This window comes from Ochotona princeps, chromosome 21 (assembly GCF_030435755.1).
Source record: "Ochotona princeps isolate mOchPri1 chromosome 21, mOchPri1.hap1, whole genome shotgun sequence".
NCBI classification, from domain to species: domain Eukaryota; kingdom Metazoa; phylum Chordata; class Mammalia; order Lagomorpha; family Ochotonidae; genus Ochotona; species Ochotona princeps.
In genome coordinates, this window is record NC_080852.1 from 28407208 (window position 1) to 28427026 (window position 19819).

Consider the following 19819-nt stretch of genomic DNA (forward strand, 5'->3'; position numbering starts at 1 on the left):
CGCTTCCCATCCAGCTCCCTGCTTGTGGCCTGGGAAAGCCTGGCTTTGGATTGGCTCAGCCTTAGCCATTGCAGCCACTTGGGGAGTGAACCATCGGACGGAAGATCTTCCTTTCTGTGTCTCTTCCTCTCTGTATATCCCCATTTCGGAAAAAAAAAAAGGCAATTTGTGCTGAAACAAAAATGGATTCTTTCAAAGATGAACAATGGTTACACCTTTGCTACAGTAAGAAAAAAGGGAGAACATTGCAAATTACTAAAATGGGAGGAAAGTGAGGACATTATTACCAAGTTTACAGAAATAAAGGTTATAAGGGAGTATTGTGAACAGTTAGAAAGCCAGAAAATTAGGTAATCTAGGTAGAATAAGCAAATTCTTGGAAACACGTGAGTTTCTGCAATCTGACTCAAGAACAAATATCTGAAAATAGTCATAAGAACAAAAGATTGACTTAGTCATCAAAAATCCCCTTGGCCGTGATATGTAGCAACAAGGTAGGGGGATAAAGGTTCTATGAGATGGAGTTTTTGCCAGCCCCGCATTGTAACTTCATCCCTTTACCTGTCAGTGCAATATTCCTGACTTCCCATGTTAACACCTGTGTCCCATGTGGGACTAGGAAGGAAGAAGACTCCATTGGGGAGGCACCATGAAAATTCCAGAAAGTCTCATGTATGCTAAATTCCATCCAGGCCGCATCCTCCTGGAGGAGGCTCATCCCATGGGAAGGCTCCTCTTGACCCTGCTTTGGGATCCTGCTTCAGCCTTCCCACCCCACCCCTTCATAGGCAGCCCTGGTTGGCATCACTCTTGGTTGGCATCTCTCCTTGTGGATGCCCACATCCGTGTAAACACAGGTTCTCTCTCCCTTGCAGAGAGTCCTGCCCTGTTTGTGTCTTGTATCACACCTCTTTTTTTGAATGCTTATCTCTGGGGTGGGGCAAGAATCCGGAGTAGAGATGAAGATATACAGGGGCATAACAGCCTCACTGGTGAGTTCTCCAAACATTGACAGAAAAAACAGCAAGACTTGATGATGATAAACTCTTCCAAAGCAGGAGAAGAGGTGATAATGTCCTCACTCATGCTGTGAAGACACAGCATTGGTGTAGCAAAGCTAGACACCACGCACACAAATCCCCAGAGACCAATACCACTCACGAACCCAGAGGCAAAAACTCTCAACTACTAGCAAACAGAATCTAGCAGCATAGTAAAAAGAGTGTACACCACCATCAAGTGGGATTTATTCTAAGAATGCCAATATACTCCAACATTAAGAAAAAATCAATGCAATATATTACATTCATAACCTGAATTCTTAAAAAACAATCCCATTTTTTCTGGGTCATTATAATTAACTCAGAAAAAGCATTTTGACAAGTACAACGCTCAAAAAGTAGAAATAGAAAGTTCTTTAGCATGAGAAAGAATTTCCTTAATCTGATAAAAATCTGAGCGTCATGACACAGCAGGTAATGCTGTTGTTTGTGACTCCAGCATCCTGTATGGGATCCAGTTTGTGTCTTGGCTGCTCCACTTTTGATCCAGCTCCCTGCTAATCGCCTGGGGAAAGCAGCAGCAGATGACCCAAGATGCAACCCACACGGGAGACCCAGAAGTTCCTGGTTCCAAGTTTGTTTGGCTTTGCACTGGCTGTGACAGCCATCAGGGGAGTGAACGAATGAATGAAAGATCTCTTTCTGTGTAACTCTTTCAAATAAATAAATCTTTCAAAACTAAAAGCAAAGCAAATCTCCCAATCCTATAGCTGATACTCTGTTCTGAAAGCCTGAACAATTTCTTTGTGACATCAGGCACAAGACGAGGATGCCCATTTTCACCACTGCTATTCAGAATCACACCGGAAACGATAGCCAGAAATTAGGCCATGAAAGGAAATAAAAGGAATTCAAATGAGAACGGTGGAAGTAAAACTGTGTTCACAGATGACATAGCTGGCTGTACAGAAAATTCCAAATCATACACAAAAAAACTACAAGGTTTACCAAACAAAGCCAGCAAAACTGCAGCACGTAGACTCAGCTAAAACCAATCATCTGACTTTCTTTAAAAATTTTATTTTCATTGGAAAGGCAGATTTACAGAGTGAAGGAGAGAAAGTCTTCATCTGCTGGTTCACTCCCTAAATGGTTGCAATGGCTGGAGCTGAACCAATCCGAAGCCAGGAGCCTCCTCTGGGTCTCCAGGCAGATGCAGGATCCCAAGGCCTTGGGCCATCCTCGACTGCTTTCCCAGGCCACAAACAGGGAGCTGGATGGGAAATGGAGCAGCTGGGACACAAACTGGTGCCCATATGGGGTGTCTGCGCTGGGAGGGTGGAGCGTTAGCATTAACCTCAAGTAAGTTTCTGAGTACTAGCTATGGGCAGCCCAACAGGGATCAGCGGGAAAAAATCCCATCCATAATAACACTAAAAATAACAAAATATTTCAGGAAATATGTCAATAAATAAGTGAAAGACTTGTATTCATCCACTACCGAACAAGCCTGAAAGAAATCAAAGAAAATTAAAGTGAAAAAATAGCTCATATTCATGAATTGAAGGCTATCTGTGGCTCCCAGTACTCCCTACCAAAATTGGAGGGGCTCTTTTGGTGGAGCGAGAAAAGCCAATCCTCAAATTCGTATGAAATTACGCTTAGAAAAACATCTTCCCAGGAAAAGGACAATGATGGTGGATCCACACTTTCTGAATTCAAAACCTAATGCAAATATGTAATAATCAAAGCAATGTGGTATTAGCACAATGAAGTTAAATTTGAGTCCAGAAATAAATTCAAACATCTGGTAAACTGACTTCCAGTGAGGGTGCCAGGGCTCTTCAAGGCGGGAACGAGAAGCTCTTGGTGACCAGTGCCCGTGTTCCCGATCGTCCAGTTGAGGAAGGGTGAAGCTGGGCCACTGCCTCACATCGCCTGTGAAAATGAGCTCAAGGGCCCGGCGCGATAGCGTAGTAGTTAAAGTCCTCGCCTTGAACACGCCGGGATCCCAAATGGGTGCCGATTCTAATCCCGGCGACCCCACTTCCCATCCAGCTCCCTGCTTGTGGCCTGGGAAAGCAGTCGAGGATGGCCCAAAGTCTTGGGAACCTGCACCCACATGGGAGACCTGGACGAAGCTCCTGGCCCCTGACTTCAGATTGGCTCAGCTCCAGCCATTGTGGTCAGTTGGGGAGTGAATCATCGGATGGAAGATCTTTCTCTCTGTCTCTCCTTCTCTCTGTATATCTGCCTTTCCAATAAAAATAAATCTTTTTTAAAAAAATGAACTCAAAGTAGGTTCCTGTCCTAAACATAAGAGCAAAAGCTAGGAAACTCCCAGCAGGGGTAAATAAAATCTTGGATTTTTGCTATGAAGACTTCGGATCCCAAATGCATAAACAATAAAAGAAAAAATTGACAAAATGCACTTTATCTGAAAATAAAACCTTCTGAGCATCAAAGGACTGTCAAAAAAGTAAAAAATAGAACCAAAAGAGTGAGAAATATTTGCAAGTTGTGTATCTGATCAGAGCCTAGTAGTCAGAATATATTTAAAGATGCCTATCTCAACAGATAAGCCAGCGAAATTGAGCGAAACATTCAAGACATTTTATCACAGACCTGCAAGTGGCCAAAGAATACACAAAAAGGTACTTTACTACTAGCCAATGCAAATCAAAGCCACACTCAGATACCGCTCTATTACCCTCAAGGGCGGCTGTGCTTATAAAGTGGGAAATAACAAGTGCTGGCAACAGCACTGAGCAGAAGTCAAAACTTTCACATTATTGACAGGGAAGTAAAATGGTGTAAATATTTGGAAAAAGACAACTCTAGAGAAAAAACTTTGCATAGAATTATCATATGACTCTACAACTCTAGTCCTAGATAAGTATTCTAATTGATTGAAATCAGGGAATGGAAGGGATGAATATTCATTGATCATGAATATTCATAGCCACACTCTTTGCCAGCCAGAAAATAGAGGCTAGCAAACACTGATTTGCAGCGGGGAGTGGATGAGTTCACACTCGCGAAATAGGAAGAAGCACTGGGCTCATGTAGACGGGCATTGAAAACATGACACCAAGTGGAAGAAGATCCCAGACTACACAGCTCACGTGTCACACTCTTACCAAAATATCCAGAATAGGTTAATCCATTGAGACAGATAGCAAGTTGGTGATGGAGAGCAGAAAATGGGCAATAGCTGATTAATGGGTTCACTGCTTTGGAAGGAAGTTAGCAGGTCACTTAGAGTAGAAACAAACAGGACCAGAGGCCAAATGCATAGTCGTCATTGGGTGCTGGCTGAGAGCCTGAAGCATTTTGGGAACATTGTTAATGAAATACTGAGGTGCCTAAAACATGAGTGTGCATGAGCCTTGAAGGAGATGACAACATGGCAAACTGGACACATTTGAATACAAGGCATATCTGATGATGGTCACACGGGCAGGTGCCTGCTATGGCAAGCTCACAGGGGCATCTTGATGGGGTTTAGGAGACATAAGGGTGTTTGGGATGAGCCTTGCAGGATTCAAGCTAGACAGATGTACGAGGGAAGGGCAGTCCAGGCAGAGCAGGATGGAAACCCAAGGAGAAAGAGTGCCTGCGTGGAGGAGGGTGTGGTGAAGGCCTGCATTGACTATCAAGCCAGGAGGTTGACTCTCAGAAGTCAAGATCTGGACTGCTCAGTGCAGGAGTCTTAGGTGGGGGATGAATAGATTTTTAACCCCAAAATTGCTTTCAAGAATGGATGCTTTGGGGGACGGTATTTGGTTAGTGATTAAGACACCAACATGCTTCATCCAGGTGTCCGGGTTCCAGCCCTGGCTCTGCTCCCCCTTCCCCCTTCCTGATAATGCAGAGCCCAGCAGCAGGCAGCAGGTGATCTCCAAGGACTTGGTCCCTGCCAGCCGCATTTAATGTCTAAATTCCTGTCTTTAGCCTGTCCCAGCCCTAGCTGCTGTGGGCACTGGACACTGACCCAGAAGATGGGAGTATGCTCACTCTGTCTTGCAAGCGATGAAGACACTGAACTTGTGCTTTGGTAAAGCAAAGGTGATAGAAGTGAGCAGTATAGAAATCAACTGGAGAGATGATTTAGGGGCCATGGTCAGAGCTACTTGGCTTAAAGTAACAAAGGGGGCAGCAGAAGGAAGGCTGGACAGAGATGAGCCATTCAGAATGGACAAGTGGTGTGTGTGTGTGTTGCTGATTAGCAGTGCTGTGAAGATTTTAGACTCAGATTTGTGGTTGTTTGCTTGGTTGGTTTTGTCTAAAGGCTTATTCTACTTGAAAGTCAGAATTAGGGAGAGACAGAGGTCTACTATCTATTCATTCCCCAACAGCTGCAACAGCTGGAGCCGAGCTGGTCCAAAGCCAGGGACTTCTTCCAGGTCTCCCATGTGCATTCAGGGGCCCAAAGTCTTGGGCTATCCTCTGTTTCTCTCCAAAGCTTACGGACGTGGAAGAGCCAGTATTAGAATCAGTACCCATAGGGGATGCCAGCACCACAGGTGGATTAGTTAGCAACATTATTGCACCAGCCTCAGAACTATGGTTCTGAATCCTTTGTACCATCAACCTGATCAGTGCTCAGACCAGGGTGTCTAGGGCCTCATTGCTCCAAGGTTGATTCAAACAGGCTGGCCACAGCAGCATCCGGGACTTGATTAGACATGCAGATTGATGAGCTCCACTGCAACTGTGGAATCGGAAATGCTTGGAGGGAGAGGTGAGCATTTGGACAGTGGTTAGGACACTGGGCTGGGATGCCTGCATCCCACATCCGGTGCCTGAGTGAGTCCTGGCTCTTCTGTGGATTCCTGTTTCCTGCTGTTGTGCACCCTGGGAGGCAGCAGGTGAGGACTCCAGTCCTGTTACCTTTCACTCATGTGGGGAGTCCCAGATGGAGTCCGCAGCTCTTGGGTCTGCCTGTGCCAGTTCTGCCATCTGGGTGACATTGAAGAGTGAAATAGGCAAGGGAAGAAGATCCCTCTGTCTGTCTCTCCATCTTTCCCAGTCTCTTAAATTAACAGAACAAAACACAATGTGGCTTGCTTCCCCTCAGACATTTCGTAACTTTTTCCAGATGTTTCTGGTACATACTGAAGTTTGAAAACTACTAGTCTAGAAAAGGCTTTCCTGTAGCAGAAAGGGGACTTGATGTACCACCTAGAGTGTGGGGTATAGGGACTTGGAGCTCCCCTGTAGTGATCTGGACCCTCACTGGACTCCACCTTTGTGCCCATAACATAGTCAGGTAAATGGAGGCCTGATTTCTATCTTCACAGAGCTTTAGAAGGTATCCTCCCCTACAATCAACAAGAGCGCCAGCAGTCTGAAAGCCCTTTATGGAACATGTGAAGGATTATTTGTGCTGTCAAAGGGATGTCATTCCTTAGCCCCAAGGCTTTAGAATCTTGTTCGTCAGAATTCTCTGGTGGATTTGCTCAGGTAGTGGTGCTGGGGTGGGGCTAAGAATGCAAACTTCCCTAAGCTCACAGGCTAGGAGGCTGCCACAAGCCACAGTCCATCTCTGCAGTCACCTTGCAGAGAGTGGCTAATTCCAGGGCTTCCGGCCTGAGTGGTCCTCTCTGGGGTGGGAGGTGTGGAGGTGTGGGCATTTCTACCAGGTGCTCTTGCAGTTCAAACATACCCGCCGCCCCTTTGCCAAGAAATTGTCCCTAACTCCCAGCGCAGGTGGCTTGAATTCTCGGCGCTGTTTGTCATTCTCTACTTTTCACCATTGTTGATGGAGCAGCTGGGGAGCCAGGGCTGGGTGGGCAGTGGGCAGTGAGTGACTTTTCTGTGTAAGATTATTCAATTTCCATTCCTCTTTTTCAATTTGTCACTATAATTTTACCTTCCTCTTTTAGTTTCTTACTCCCGAGCCCTGCCTTCTCTGAAATGTTTCAGTTCCCCATCCCGTATTTTTAGACCAACTTTCTATCTTTCAACAGACATGAGACGGGACTTCGGGTAGTGTGGCCTCTGGGCCAGGTCAGGAAGGGAGAGCTGTTCTGGGCAGAGACATGGGATGAGGCTCTGAATTCCTTCATCCCACAATGACTTCCGGTTTCAGGTGCTGGTGTTGAGGCCCCTTCCAGGTCTGTGCCCTCTTGGGAAGTGTTCACCTACGTAAAGGCAATGCCAGTTCATTCAGTAATGTTTAAGATTTTTTTTTTTAACCTCTCAGTACTTGGTTGTATTTTTCAATGTTTCTTTAGCTGTTTTTAAACATCTGTGAAGAAGCTCAAAGTACAACCAACGCTGCACACTCATGGGGCTCTTCATGCCAGCTGTTCCTCACTCCACCTGCTTTTCTTCTCAGCTCTCAGTATTGAGGTCAGATGAGTAAAGTGGTCTCTTTAATACATTTGCTCCGCTCTTTAATGTCAAGATTATAGGTAAGAATCTCTAGCACCATTTGGTCTTTAATTTGGGTGCCAGAAGACCAGAAACACAAAGAAACCATTTTATCTGTACACTCAGATACATTTTTATAAAATGTGTTTTTAAAGGGAAGCCTTTCAGATCATGAGAGACTAGAAGCTTCTGTGATCACGAAGACAACAAGGCTGCCAACCCCCCTATTGCTGTTCAACTCAGCCCTGAAGTCTCAAGCAGAGCTACTGGTCAAGAAGCCATGAAAGACCTTGAAATTGGAAGGGCAGAAGAAAGAATATACCTGTTGGCAGATGGCGTGATTTTTCATAAAGTCTAAAGATCACACGAATATGTTATGACTCATAAATGAATCTGACCAAGGCAAAACTAATACACAAAATTGAGCTGCACTTCTGTGCATTAAGAACAATTACAAAAGGAAATTTAAAAAAAATGTATGTGTAATTGTACTAAGAAGAAAAAGGGCAGGCATAACCTAAGTGAGGAGGTCATAGAGCTACATGTTAAATTATAAAAGTTGCAGAAAGAAATTAAAGAGGGCACAAGTATGTGAATGGATCTTGTGTTTAGTATTGTTAAGGTGTCAGTTCTACCCAAAACAATCTACATAGTTAATGTAATCCACTTCAAATAACAATGATAACTTTCAGAAAAAAAAAATCCAAAAATTCATTTGGAATCTCAAAAGACCTCAAATACTCAAAATGGTCTTGAAGTTCACATAACTCTTGATTTTAAAACTTAACTGTATAAAACTGTATAAAACCAAAAATGACATTAAAAAATATATAGGCTAACAGTAAAATAGAAAGCCCAGAAGTGATTTTTTGATAAGGGTGCTAAGACTATTTCATAGGGAAGGGGACAATCTTTTCAGCAAATGGTATTGAAAGCTGGATAAACTCACACTCACACACACATACTACACACAAATGGAACTGGAGTCTTACTCCACCCCATAGATAAAAATTAACTCAAAATGGTCAAAGAGGGCCTGGCACGGTGGCCTAGCGGCTAAAGTCCTCGCTTTGAACCTGCCGGGATCCCATATGGGCGCCGGTTCTAATCCCTGTGGCCCCGCTTCCCATCCAGCTCCCTGCCTGTGGCCTGGGAAAGCAGTCGAGGATGGCCCAAAGCCTTGGGACCCTGCACCCATGTGGGAGACCTGGAAGAAGTTCCTGGCTCCTGGCTTTGGATTGGCACAGCACCGGCCGTTGTGGCCACTTGGGGAGTGAATCATCGGACGGAAGATCTTTCTCTGTGTCTCTCCTCCTTTCTGTATATCTGCCTTTGCAATAAAAATAAATAAATCTTAAAAAAATGGTCAAAGAACTGAAAACACATCACTATAAGATCTTACAGGAAAGCGTAGAGGGATGTTTCATGATACTGGATTTCGCAACAATTTCTGGGATATGACACCAAAAGCTGGTGACACTGGCATCCTATATGGGTGCTGGTTTGAGTCCCAGCTGCTTGACTTTCAATCCACTTCTCTGCTAACACAGCTTGGAAAGCAGTGGAAGATGTCCCAAGCCCTTGGGTCCTCTGCCATCCACATGGGAGAGCTGGAAGAAGCTCCTGGCCTCTGGTTTTGATTTGGTCCGGGACTGAATCAAATCGGAGGATGGAGGCTCTCTCTCTCTCTCTTCCTTTTTGAAATTCTTTTTTTAGTTGAATAAAATAAATCTTAAAATTTTTGCACCAAAAGACACTATCAACAGGTTATAAAAGCAATCCATGGAATGAAATAAAATATTTGGGAATCATGTGACAAAATATTAATATCTAAAAGACATAAAAAGTGCAATTCAGGAAGTACAATAATAAAGACCAAGCTGGTTCAGAAGGAGCATAGAACTCAAATGGACATTTCTCCCAAGGGGAAAACAATCAGCAAGCACAAGAAAAGATGCTGACCATCACTAACCCTTAGGGAATACAGATCAAAATCACAATGTCCTGTCACTTATTTGAGGATGACTGTTTCTTTAAAAACTAAAGCATCAGCACAGATGTGGAGAAGTTGGAACTTTTGCAAGTTGCTTGGAATATAAAAGGCTGCACCTGCTACAGAGAACAGTGGTTCCTCCTAGAATTACCAGATGAAGATGCTGACAGCATTACTGAAACAGGTGTTTGTACACTCCATGTGGCCTTCCTCAGAATAGCTACAAAGTGGAAGCAACATGACTGTCACAACTGTCCACTGTTGAGTAAATAGAAAAACATGCAAATGGTATATGTAAATGGTACCCAACTTTGAATGATTCAACTTAGAAATTTTTTTTGACTGCATGATAGCATGAAAGCAATACACATCCAGTATTTCAAATTTTTATAACAGCCGACTCTGTCATCAAAGGGGAATAACCAATTCTCCAAGTGGCCTTCTTGCATCTGATCACCTGCCTCCATCCCAAACCTCATCTACACATCAGAAATTGTCACAAAGCTGCCAGCCTGCTCTTGGGAGTGGAGATCAGACCTGTATGTGCATTCTGCTGATTGAAATCTGCCCTGCTGCCCTGTGGGGAGTGGCCAACCCCACATGTATGTTAGGTGGCCACAAGATGGTGGCTAGCCGAGGGCCAGGAAGCGGGATTTGTCCCGCCAATAGGCAAACAGGAAGTCACAGAGATAGGCTAATGCCCCCTCCCCCCGCAGTTGCTGGCCTATCAGCGCCCAGTGGACCCACAGGGAGAAATGATTGGTGGAGAATTACATAAAAGTAGCCGGTAAAAGCTAGACGGACAGACAGACGAAGACGGACAGAGGACGGACGGACGGAGCAGACGATGAAGAAAGACTGGGGGGCGACGAGGAGACTGGGAAATGAAGCAGAGAGTACGGGAAGAAATGTGGGAAGAAGGGTGGTGGAAAACAGGAGGAAAAGGTGGAAGAAGCGGGTAGGAAAGCTTAGACCAATGGGGACAGGAGCAGCAGAGAAGGTTTTAAATGCAGCCGCTTTTGGCAGTGAAGGGTCCGGTTGCCAGCTTTTCCTGGACCTCTAAGAGTATGACTCAGCGTTTTAGTGTCGCCGCTGCTGGGCGGCGGCGACACTGCCCCATGTACCACTTCATACAACAAAGAATTCCCTAGTGTGGCACAGCAGACCTTTGGGGTTTTGGGCTTCTGCTGTGCCCCTGCCTGCCTCTATCCCACTCCTTGGCCACTCACTCCTGAGGGGCCCTGCAGCTTCCCGCCATCAAGCCTTTGTAGATGTCCTAAGTCGTTCCTGAATCCTCTTCCCCACATCATACACCATTTTAGGGGTCCTGTCCTCTCCAGGCAGTCTGCTTCATGCCCCGTCTGGACCAGTACTACCCACATTGATAGCAAGATGTCCCACCCTCCATGGTCATGGGCATTGCTCCTTGCATTGTGTGCAAGGAGTGTCCAGATGGCATGGACTAAAACTTTGTTTTTGATCATGGATGGCTTAGTCAATTTAGGGGCACAACGAGCAACTGACTTCAAGGATCAGCCAGCTGATATGGGAAAGCTTCTGGAAGATGAAGCCAGAAAATAAAGCAGATTGGCAGCACGGGAGGGTCTGGTACAGAGGACTGGAAGTGAGGATGTGTTTTTAGGAGTTTAGTCCAGTGGCAAAGCGGGAGTGGGGGATGAGAGACTGTGGGTAGAGGTGGGGAGGGGTGGGGAGAGTGCGCAATGTTATTTCACCTTGGTGGTTTTGATGCTTCCTGTGGTGTTTGGTATGGAACAGATGCAGGAAGAGAGCAGAGAGCCCAGCCCTGGGCTTGATTTCAGATATGGATGGATCACAGTTCTACAGGCAGTACAAGTAGTTTCCAGTCTCTCTAGTTTAGCATTTAGACTTAAAAAAAAAAAAAACTTTAAAACTTTATTTCATTTGAAGCAGGGGAGTGAGGTGCAGGGAACAGAGGGAGACAGAATAATATGATAGGTAGGTTGGTATATAAAAGATCTCCATATACTTGTTGACTCCATAAGTGCTTGCAACAGCTGGGCATGGGCCAGGCTAAAGCCAGCATCCAAAAACTCAACCCATGTGGGTGATGGGACTCAATTACTTGAGCCCTTACCTGCTGCCTCCCAGGGTGGAATGGAGAGCAAGTAAGGACTCGAACCCAGGCCCTCCAATAAGGAATGCAGGCATCCCAAGCAGTGTCTCACTCGTGTGCCTGATTGGCTTATTAAGTGTCCAGAATCGCTCACCACACTCTCCGGCTCTGACAGGAATGCATGCTTGCTCATTTGCTCTCAAGTGCAAACAGTGGTTATAGCTGAGCTCAGCAGATTTCAGCCCCACTTCCTCTGTCTGAATCAACTGTGGTAGAGGAAGAATCATGTCGTTTCCTGGACAAGCAGAAGTTGGCTGGCTGAGCCCAGTGCATGCCCATCTTCAGTGTGCCTAGGAATCCCATGGGTGCCATGCAAGAAAAGTCCATTCTGCTTCAGTAGCTCTGGGGAGGAGCCAAAGGTGAGATTTTGTTTTTAAAACCAAGGTCTTGGTTGATGCTGGAAATGCTGGGCTGGAAAACCCTGTCAGGTTTTTGCAGAGCCTTCTAGATGTTTCTAGAGAATGGAAGGGTCTTAAGTGGCCTGGAGGTTAAGTTTTCTGCAGCTTGCTTGGTCTTGTTGGCCCCGTTATGCTGGACCTAGTATTATTTTCCATGGTGGTGGTGGTGGTGGTATGGCGTGCAAAACATCGACTTGCCCTTTGCCAATGCATTGCTTCTTCAGTTTAGTTGAGTGTCCTAGTTCCCATGTGGACAAAAACACAAAGGCTAAGCTCTGTCCTACTTCCAAAAGCTGAGCTTCCAGATGATTCTGATACACATCCATGTTTGAGAGCCGCAGAATGACGCATAACTGGGTTATCCAGAGTTAAGGACATGAGGTTTAGGTTGCTGAAACATAGCGGAGCAACTCAACCACTGCTAGTCAGAAGTAGGCAGACTTACCTTTGTGCATTCATCAGCTGATCGACAAAGAGGCATTGAGTCCCTGGTATGTTAGGAGTAGATCTGAATACAGAAGGCACGGATGTATAGAGCTAAATTAGGCAGGGTTTCTTCTGGCCAGGATGTCCCAGGTGGGGAGACAGATGCAATCTGAATGATGTGACTCAGTAGCTGGAGCTCACACTCGTGAAGAAATAAGACATGTATGTTTGTGAAGTTCACTGCTAGGTAAATGGAGAAAAGGAAACAAGAACAGGTTAATGAGTCCTTGAAGTCCCGGATGATCACTCAGAGAAAGTGGGGTCTTTTCTGACTCTGTCTTGGGACTGAGGCCTCATGCATCACCATGGAAGTAGGATGGGTTTTCATCCCACACATCTGGTACTTGTAAACCTTTTAAAGTGCCATCCCAGTTATGTCCTATCCATGACCATCATCCATAGGGGACCAGAGGAGCAAAGATTTTGATGCCTAATCTTAAGAGACACATCTTCTTTTGATCTTCCATGGCCTGCGCACAGCATTGGTGTTGGCCCCAGGCACTTTAACTCCTCTGCCATAATCCTTGAAACAGGTGGGCCCTAAATTTTCAGTTACATAGATGTGACATACCAGAAAAGGGAGGGAGGCCCCTGCCCTTTACATTACATTACAGGTCTGCAACTTGCTTCAAGCTGAAAATGAATCACCTCTTCTGACTTGGCTTTCATGTTAAGGCCCAGAAGTGCATAGTTAAAATCAAGTTCACGAGGAAAGCTTTGCAGGTAGAACTCTGACCTTCTCCACTGTAACTGCTCTCACGATGAACCTGGAAATCAAGTCGTCCACCTGACTCAGGGTGCATTTCAACCTCTATCTTGGATTTGTTTTGCCAAGCATAATCAAAAGAGGAAGTGAGCATCTCCATCTTTGGCAGTGAGGAACCGGAATACTTTACACATTGAACTAAGCATTACCACCAATGCACATTAGTCAGTCTACATTTTTTTTTTAAATCATGTTATTTTAAAATACCAAGGATACTGCTTCACACATTTTAAAATTGTATAAATTTTATTTTTGATAATCTTTGCACATTTGATTAGGGTGTGAAAGGGTCAGGCTAGAGGAAAGTGGGTGAGACATTGTTTTCATTCTCTCTTTTCCTTCCTGTATCTGAAGGGAGGGGATAGCTAAGGGGAGAAGCCACACCCAGCCTCCCAACCATCCCAGGGTCCCCGATGTGGGGCATGCTCCAAGGGTCCTGGCTCTAGAGGTTTTGATAGTTTCAACAATCCTGTATTGCTGCAGATCATGCCACTCTAGACACAATGAAATCTCCCCAGAATCCACTGATTGACATAGTCCATCTAAGAGTCTATTTGCCCAGCTATTCACTGCCGACCCTTGGCTGGGGTAGTTGAGCAATTTGTTCTGTCCTCCATTCTCTGTTATGGTACCAGCTATCCTCTGCAGACTCCAATGTACTGCCATATTCTCCCTGTGCACCTGGATATGCTGTCCACTGCTCCATCTGAGCCACTAAAGAGGCCCAGCTCTGACACATGCACTCCACAGTCAGATCATGGAATCTGAAATTCTCTCCATGGTTGGAATTCTGAGTCCAGCAATTCAGCCGGCAGGATCCCCAAAGAAACTTTTTCTGAGGTGATCCCAGACCAGATTCTTGTGTGTACTTTCAAGTACAGGGCCTGGTACAGTCCATCGCCCCAATGAGCTGGTTGTTGGAATTGCTGGGTCGATTGTTTCCAGCCCTGTCTTCCACTGGAACCAATGGGTATTGCAGTCCAGCCTGATTCTGCCCAGCATACACTTGGCCCTCACATAAACCAGTGGGAGCTGTAGCCTAGTCAGAGTGACCCACAATAATCCCCACCAGGTCCGCCCCCTACCCTGGTTCCCGTGCTTGCCAGTATGTGCAGCAGACTAGTCCAATCTGTCCCATTCAGTTCTCATAGATGTCAATGGGCATTGAAGCCTAGATCAACCCAATCCAACCCAGTACCCAGCCCAAACACATGCCATGAATGCCACTCTCTGTCTAGCTATGCCTGTGCCTGTCCTTGCTCTCATGCTCACTAGTTGGAGTGGCAAACCAATAGGGAGGTGCCCACTGTTTCCCAAATGGAACTATACTATTGTAGCAACATGGGGAAAATCTGTTGGGAGTTGGAAGTTTGGAGGGGGAATCCCAAATAAAATAAAATTTAAATTAAATTTAAAAAAGAAAAGAAAAGTGCTTCATTTTAGTATGAAAAAATAAATTTAAAAAATCACTCTATGCTTAAAATTGTTGGGTACATTCCAGGTCAAGATTTTCACCAAGGGACAGGTGTGGTAGCCTGGGGGTCTTGTAGGGATCCCATATGGGCACTGGTTTGGATTCTGGCTGCTCCACTTCCCATCCAGCTCTCTGCTTGCAGCCAGGGAAAGCAGTGAAGAATGGTCCAAAGCTCTGGGACCCTGTTACCCATGTGGGAGACCTGGAAGAAGCTCCTGGCTTCGAATTGGCTTATCTCTGGCTGTTGGGGCCATTTGGGAAGTAAGCTAGCAGATGGAGGATTTTTCTGTCTGTTCTTCTCTCTGTAAATCTGACTTTCCAATTAGAATAAACCTTTAAAAAACTTTCACCAACAAAAGTTATGGATCCTTAATGGTCACACTCAAGCAGAAATTTTTGACACATGAGTAGGTGATAAAAATCAAAGCATCCTGTTTATAATGACTCAAAATTATGCAACAGCTGCAATGATTTTGAAAGATCCAATCTCTTTCATATACATAGGTAATGTTGAAATGTTCTGTGATGGAAAAATACCAAATGAGACTTCATATCAAAAATATCAAATGCTTTTTATGGAGAGTTTTCAAAAGGATGAAGCTCTACTGTACAAATCCTGCAGAAAGGGGTCTTCTAAGCTCACATACCCTCACAGAGGCAGTGCTGTGGTGTAACCGATTAGGTCACCACTATGACACCAGCGTCTCTGAGTGCCAGTTCAAGTCCTGGATGCTTGATTTCACACAGAATGGGAGATGACCCGGGTCCCTGGGCACTTGTTCATGTAGGAGACCCGGGTGGAGTTACAGACTCCTGACATCCTGGCTCATTCTTGGCTGTTGCAGCCGTTTGGGGGAGTGACCCAACACATGGAAGATCTTTCACTTTTGTCACTTGGTCAAATATATCTTTTTAAATTGCTTATTATGAAAATCATGGATTTCGAAATACTTCTGCATCAAAACAGTTTTTACGTTTTTAGTTCTGTTTTTCTACAGGTTTTCCTTTGAAATCTCTTCATGTTCTTACAAGTCAGCCCTGCAGTGGTTTGGATGCCACTAATGAGTCACCTCAGCTACAGGTGGATGAAAGTGACCAAAATGTGCAAAACAGAGATCCTGCTGCCTGAGAACCCCAACTCAGCTTTCCCAACACTCCCCCAACCCCATAGTTTTGCCAGAAGGATTGGCTGTGCTCTGCGTTCCTGGACCCCTAGAACCAGAGATAACCGCTCTTGCAATCCCAAGGCCCCTTGTTCTGGATGGGTAGCTAGGAACTCGGGCAGCTGACTGGAGCAGTGGTGGTCCACTAAGAGATGCTCTGGGCCAGCACATTGGTGTGTTGTGGCTGGGGTGGATTGTGCTCAGGTGCACCATCCCTGGGAAGCCTGCAGAGGAACCCTACTCCTATCAGTCTGCTGATTATTATGATGGCTGATTAGTCAGTACCCAGTTGTCCTGAGGGAGGAAGAAATTGCCATGTCACAGCCGCATCCCTGGCCCATGCCTCGCTTACCAACCCAGAAGCCCTGAGCCAGAGACTAGGTAGGGGACATTGACATTCAGAATAAAACTATTTGCAAATATTTAGGAAGATAGGCTATCACACAGACCACACTGACCACAATTTAAGAACTGTCTTCCTGCTGATCATTAAAAAAAAAAAAAAAAAAAAGAACATGGTTTTAGAAACTACAAGATACATTTCTAAGTGGCCTATGAGATCAAAGTGAAAGCAGGAGGAAAATAATAAAACATGTAGAACAGAATGAAAACGAAAGCCTGCACCCATCATCCACAGGCCACAATTGTGATATCGAACAGATTTCAACAATGGAAACTTGGAAACTTATTTTCAGCACTGATTCTGGCTCAGAATCTGATCTGAGGCCACTTGGAATCTTAATGGTTTCATCTCTAGCAAAAACAATGGGAAAAGATGAAGCATCAGCAAAAACATGCTGAACTTAACCAGGCAGGGGCTGTCGGGAGAGAGTTCAGCAGCACATTTGAAAAATCTGGACTGAGTGAATGAAATTGGATGCATTTACTTATATTTAAACAGCAGCAAGGAAGCCAGCAGCCAGGAGCTTCATCTGGGTGTCACATGGGTATAGGGGCCCGTGTTCTTGGAGCATCTTCTATTTCCCAGTTGCTTTAGCAGGGAGCTGCATCAGAAATGGAACAGCGGGGATTCCAGCGGGTGTCCATATGGGATGCCGGCATCCCAGACAGCAGCTTCACTCACTATGCCCTTAGTGAATGACACAAGAAGACCCTACGTTGCCAACATCGACTCATGAGAACACGAAGGACTGTACCAACTTGGAAAGAAATTGCATTATCTCTATTTCCTCCCCACAACAGATTTCTAGAAGAGGAAATACAGATTGCCAATAAATGTGAAAATATTACAGCACGATCAAGCACATGCAAAAGGAAATTGTGCTGGGCTAGCATTGCTCACTCATCTGATTAGTAAAAAATCTAAGCCTGGCAATGCCAAGAATTGGAGAGGATGTGAAAGAACATAGCCTCTCTTGGCTCACAGGTAGATGTCTCAATGGGCAAACCTCTTAGTAAGCTGTTGGTCACATGTAGCACAAGTGGACCTGTCCTGATTCAGCACTTCCAGTTTCTGGTTTGTATCTAGCCTAGGGAGACTCAACACACGTGCCCAAAGAAACAGCATGGAGCCCGAGGGGCAGGAGCTAAGGGATTGGAGAGGAACATGGTGGGACCCAAGGCAGTCAGGCCATGAGGGAGGACCCTGCCCTTTCCTTGGAATGAGCTGGGGAGGTGTTAGAGGGCTTTGGGTCGTGCAGGCACCACTGATTGTGTAGAACTTTCTGGTTGCTGCACAGAATGCATCCTGTTCATAAGGTGAGGGCAGAAGTGGGCACATGAGTAATGCCAAAGGTTCCACTCCAGCACGGTGGCTTGGGCAGGGAGAGGAGCAGTGGCAGTGGGGAGAAGTGGGCTGCTGATATGGAGTGTGCTCTCACAAGCTGCTGTGAAAACAACCAGAGGGCCCCTCCTTGTTCTCCAACTTCTTGACTTGGTGTGGAGTGTGTGGGGGTCAGTGTAGGGGAGCTCCCATGCAGGCTGTGGCTGTCGCATTGCATTCTGTGGTATGAGGCCCTGGCTCTTGACTCAGCTGAAATGAGTGGGATAAATCTCTTTAAAATTTTTTTTTTTTAAATGTGTTTTCATTTGAGAGGCACGCAGAGATCTCCACATCTGCTGGTTTGCTCCTCAAATGCCTGCAACAGCTGGGGCTGGGCCAGGCCAAGCCAGGAGCCTGGCATTCTGTCTGGGCCTCCCATATGGTTGGCAGGACCTTAAGTGGTTGAACTATCTTCTGCTCCACCCAGCATGCACATTAGCAGGAAGCTGAAGTGAAACCAGAGCTGGATTCAAATCCAGGCACTCTGATAGGAGGTTGGGTGGGTTTGGGGTTGGGAGAGCCCCGATCCTGGGAGATGCCTCTCTTCTGCACCACGCTCTCACCTCAAACCTCTTAAGTACCCAGAATTGGGTATGTTGTTATAGTGACAGAAAACAAACTGATACACAGTCAGATTATGGCTATCGTGGCAGACCACAAGTCTGATGTTAAGCGTATACTGACATGGCCACACTGTCACTCACCCTACCAGTTGGAAGGGTGGTTTCACAAATTCTAATAGTGAGCAAGGCATGTGCTCTGGTGTGTACATGCTGCAAACCAACTTCTTCTTTTCCTTTACTTCCCTTCCTCATTGGAAGCAAGGAGACCACTCCTATTTCTGTTAAAATTTCTTTTTCTAAGTATTTTTATTATTTTTTTTAAGATTTATTTATTCTTATTACAAAGTCGGATATACAGAGAGGAGGAGAGACAGAGAGGAAGATCTTCCGTCCAATGATTCACTCCCCAAGTGAGCCGCAACGGCCGGTGCTGCGCCGATCCGATGCCGGGAACCAGGAACCTCTTCCGGGTCTCCCACGAGGGTACAGGGTCCCAAAGCATTGGACCATCCTCTGCTGCTTTCCTAGGCCACAAGCAGGGAGCTGGATGGGAAGTGGAGCTGCAGGGATTAGAATCGGCGCCTATATGGGATCCCAGCATGTTCAAGGAGAGGCTTTTAGCCGCTAGGCTATGGCACCAGGCCCAACTATTTTTATTTGAAAGGTAGAGTTACAAAGAAAAAGAGAGGCAGACACCACTCACCCACTGATTCACTCTCCCAAATAGTTGCAATGGCCAGAGCTGGGCCAATCCAAAGCCAGGAGCCTCTTCCAAAGATTTTTATGTGGGTGCAGGGGGTCTAAGGCCCTGGGCCATCCTCTACTGCTTTCCCAGGCCATAAGCAGGTTGTTGAATGGGAAGGGGGAGAAAATGGGATACAAACTGGTGCCCATAAGTGATGCCGGCACCACAGGTGCAGGCTTAGTCTACTATACCATGGCTCTGGCCCTGAATTTTGACTACTTTCTGCAAGTGAAAGGGTATGTCCATGATGAGTTGTATGCAGCTTGGAGACAGCTGGAATGGACTAGGAGAGCAAGTTCCATAGCAGATCACCAAGATCTCCAAGGAGCTGGAGAAAAATTGCTTCGGAAGCAAGCATGACACTCAAGGAAGTCGTTGTAAGGGGATGTTGATGACTTTGGGCCCTGGAGCAATGCCAGACTGTTCCGTAGTTGGTGCCTTTTCAGGTGTGGACCTGCCTCCTTGTGGGGTGTTATGAGGATGAGTCTCCCCGCCTCTGCCTAGACACCAGGGGATTATCTTATTTGAGCAGAACCCAAGTCATTGCTTGAAGTGCACAGTCAACTTGCACATGTGTAACTCCAGTGAACCAGCAGTGGGGTTTGCTCAGCTGGACCCCAGGGCTATTGCTGGCCCATGGGTTCTGAGCCAGGCTTGATGAGCAGAGCACGTGGGTGGGCTTTAGTTGGCCTGACCCCACGGCAGGAGTGGCATGCTTGTTGAGACCACAGCCTGCACAGTTGTCCTGACCCACCCCTTCAAACCCAGTGTTAGTAAAACCCAGAGCCAAGGTTGCTTTATTTTGGCTCTGGTTTGGTTCCTCTTTCTTATGTCTGTTGAACTTTTGTTTCTGTCTTTGGATGATCTCTCTACACCTCTCACTAGCTTTCCTGATCCACCCCAGCTTGGGCAGG

At 45.9% G+C, this 19819-nt stretch overlaps 1 long non-coding RNA gene across 3 annotated transcripts in view; it reads left to right on the forward strand.

Annotated features, from left to right (window-relative positions):
• The first annotated feature begins 5740 nt into the window (after positions 1-5740).
• Positions 5741-19819, forward strand: part of LOC131482870 (uncharacterized) — a 28182-nt gene continuing 14103 nt past the window's right edge. Inside the window, exons 1-5 of one of the 3 annotated variants that reach the window (XR_009247361.1) lie at positions 5741-5872; positions 6103-6273; positions 7345-7420; positions 11643-11886; positions 15650-16205. This is a non-coding gene — a long non-coding RNA (uncharacterized LOC131482870). Of the gene's footprint in view, positions 5873-6102; positions 6274-7344; positions 7421-7534; positions 7806-11642; positions 11887-15649; positions 16206-19819 lie in introns of those variants that run through there. The other 2 variants (XR_009247359.1, XR_009247360.1) reach the window with 2 other exon arrangements.